This window comes from Geospiza fortis, unplaced genomic scaffold, assembly GCF_000277835.1.
Source record: "Geospiza fortis unplaced genomic scaffold, GeoFor_1.0 scaffold195, whole genome shotgun sequence".
Classification (NCBI taxonomy): Eukaryota; Metazoa; Chordata; class Aves; order Passeriformes; family Thraupidae; genus Geospiza; species Geospiza fortis.
In genome coordinates, this window is record NW_005054324.1 from 6,839,832 (window position 1) to 6,843,440 (window position 3,609).

The following is a 3,609-nucleotide window of genomic DNA, read 5'->3' on the forward strand; positions in this document are numbered from 1 at the left end:
TGAGTGAAGAACTCCACTCAAGCCAGTCCTTTAGGAAACCCAGACCTGCATCTTAGATAATTCATTGCTTCAGTTAAAATTTCATTTAGCTATACACCACCAAATGAGGTGTTTCAATCTTCATGCACATGATCATTCATTCACAGGGACAGGCCTTGCAACTAACTTCTTGACAGGTTTCACAACAATAAAAATAAAATTGATCTTCTTAAATACAGTCATAAATATTGTTACATAGATGGTTTCACACTTAATCTTATCAGGTTACTAGCATACTAATTTATTAGTAGAGTGGAAAAATACATTACAAGTTTCAAAAAAAAAATTTGCAGATACTGCACTATTAAACATTTCGTTTCACTATATCTGTTATACTTTTTTTATCATCTTTCTTTTTATTCTTTCCTTAAAATGGTCAGAAGAAAAATCAAAATACAACACAGTTGATATCTGAATTTTAAATGAAATGAAAAGTGCAGATCTGGTAAAACCTGTAGTACAAAATGTTGGAAAAAATACTGTATTTTGTTTACAGAAAGCTTATGTTTGGAGATGTTTGAAAGTGGCAACCTTTCAAGGGAGAAAAACAAACAAACTGAAAAACCTCCATAGTTTACATAAAGTACTTTCAGGTTACATTTGTTGCTTTCTGGTTTGGCTAACCTTTCTTGTAGGTAATGATACAAGTGAATCTGGTGACTAATGTTTTTTCGTTTCTAATCAGCCAAGAGCTTTCCCGGATTTTGGTTCTGTCCATCTCCTCCTGTAAGACACATAGATGGGGGAGAAATAAAGAAGAAGAGAAAGAGGTCGAATGATGAGAGTTTTAGTTTGTAGGGGATTGCAAGTGGCAGTCTATCCTTTTAGGAGTTCAAGCACAAATACTGTAGCTGCTGAAGTGCCTTTGACCTTTCACTGATAATTATGTGAGCAAAGAAGTGCTCCACCATAACAGCAGGCGATGGTCTGGTCCAAGAGTCCTTGCAGAGGTGCTCTGCTCTTTGTAACACAGCTCAGAAACACAGTGCTATCCCTGTTCCTCTGAAACCCGCTGCAGACAGAACAGTTAGTGTTCACAAACACACTGGCTGGTTTATGAAATGCTCTATGCAACTGTAAATAGTAATTTTGTTCTAACTTGGGGAATGTGTGCAAGGTAGCAATCTCTGGCACAGCCCTATGCAATGAAATCTGAGGAATCATGAAAAGTTCTCCATGTAGAAATATATATATATAGTTCCAAGGCATGATCATCAACAAGGGCACTCTTGGGCCTCAGCTGAACTACAGGGTAGCATGTCCTGTTTTTATCAAAAGGGAAACATATATTCCTGGGGGTCAAAGGCCCATTTGTTAACAAAGTGCCAGTTACATAGAAACACTTGGGGAAAAGAAATTCATTGAACTGGAAAGAAACTGGAAAATATTAATCAGTGTATTGAATCCCAGTGAATTAACTAGCTAGAAAATGGATTCTGGACAGCATGGTTTTTCTCAAAGTTTACCTAAAACTCAGTATGAATCTCCAAACCCAGATGTCTAATCACTGAGGTATTGGGGTTACCTGGCTTAGTTTCTACTTGAGGTCAGGGGTATGCACTCAAAATGAACCTCTTAATCACCTGCACCATATTTTTGCTCACATTGTGAAAGTACAGTCTTGGATGGATTCTTTCAGATGAAACTAAATTGTACATAGAGCATCAGGAGCATACCCATCACATTGCTGCCACTAATGGGCATTTAGCAGCCAGGGCCAGGCAACAGACAAGCCAAAGTAAACCCCTGAAACATGTTTAACATAGTTGTGATGGCTTCAACTACAGCTTTTCCCCATACAGATCCACTGCACTGCAGGACATAGGCTCAGTGAATTTCTCCTTTATCAGAACAAATGTGATGATAAAGGGCTGCCTTTCATTTCTAACTCAATGAAAAAAAAAAATACAAAAAATTACAATTGCATGAATATTAAGTGGAGAGAAGCATTTCCATGCACATCAAGCTTAGGGACATCTTTGTAGCTGGAGGATTAAGACACTCACTTCACCGTAGGTTAAGTATAAGCAGCTGTGTTTGTGTCCTGAATTTTATGGTTCCCTCTTTTAAGTAACCAATTGACCACAGACATAACAACAACAGCTACTTGAGTCAGTATTAGGAATGCCACAAAATGCTATGTACCCAAAACCTGGTATTTTAGCTAGCAGTTAGGACTTCTTAATAACAACAACTGAACAAGGTGCACTTTTGCAAGTCCAGATGGCACTTACAAAGTTTTCTTCTAAGAGGATGAGACAGATCTTGGAACTTCATTTAAAGTACTCAAAGAAATGTGCTAGCATGACTTGTGCTACCTTGTGTTTGCCAGAGGCTGAGTGTACATGTAAACAGTGACTCTAAGTCAGCTGGTACTCTTGTTACCCTGTTTACTTACTTGTATGCCTGTATGTTTGCAGAGGTATTCAAATTAGACAACTGTGGTTGCAATGTTTTGCTGCCCAGTATCAGTGGTTGCTTTGTTGCAGGAGTCATTAGTGAAAAAGGGCAGTTGAGACAGGAATCATAAAAGCTAAAGACTAACACAAGCATTTGATACTGGATAAATATACAGCAACTAACTGCATTTTAAGTGTGTGGAGCAGTAAGTCTGGTTTGAACTCAAAGCCATTATCCCATAAGCCCTCAGAGTTGGAGAAGGTAAATTTGATGTACAGCAGTCCATTAAATAATCACCCAATAGTCCTTTCCACAGAGAGAGGGTAATTTAAAACCAAGATAATTTTTCTCCACTTCAATTTAGAAGTTGAAGTAGGAAAATCGGGTGAAAGAAATGGGTTCATCTTGTTTCCTCTTGTCTGCCTCCTGAGAAGCAAAGCAGGTACTTGATAGAAAATATGGAGGTTCACATTCAATGAGGTAGAACTAGAGTGGCAAATTGGGTCAAAAATCCTTTTCGGGCTTGAAAACCCTCTCTAAGCTGGAATCCTCTACCTTGCTGAAAGCATTGTGCTGATGATATCTCATCTGGATTTGGAGAATCTGAGCTGCTATCTTGAACATTTCTCCTTTCCTAAGGCAGCCACACGGCATGAAAACACCCTGGAAACCAGGTATATCCCTAGCAGCAGCTATAAGTGGGACACTGATAAAAGTGAAAATGACCCAATTCTCAGAGCTTGAGTTTGCTTCCATTCATCTGTGATACTCATTAAAGTAATTGTATTTGTATTCTCAAAAAAAGCAGAAGTGGCAAGAGTGATCATTAAATTCCATCTTAATCTTCATAAATATTATTGGCTGCTCCACTGAACCCTTCTGAATCCCTGTCTTCCTAGACAATGGTTAGGTTGACTTCCATGAGCATGCACATTTTCTATTCTTCATCAACAAAGATCTAAACAACAGCTAGGAAATTGCAGCTTCTCTTCCTGCTGTTAAGAATTATTCTAGAACATGTACAGGCACCCCACAGAGCATTGCTGTCCTGTTAGATCACCTATTCTGACTAAGATGATTTAGGGGTGATTGCAGACAGACATAGGAAAGTTGATTTAGAGGTCAGACTGTGCTGTCAGCAAGAGAGGCCAGAACTGAAATTTGAAGAGC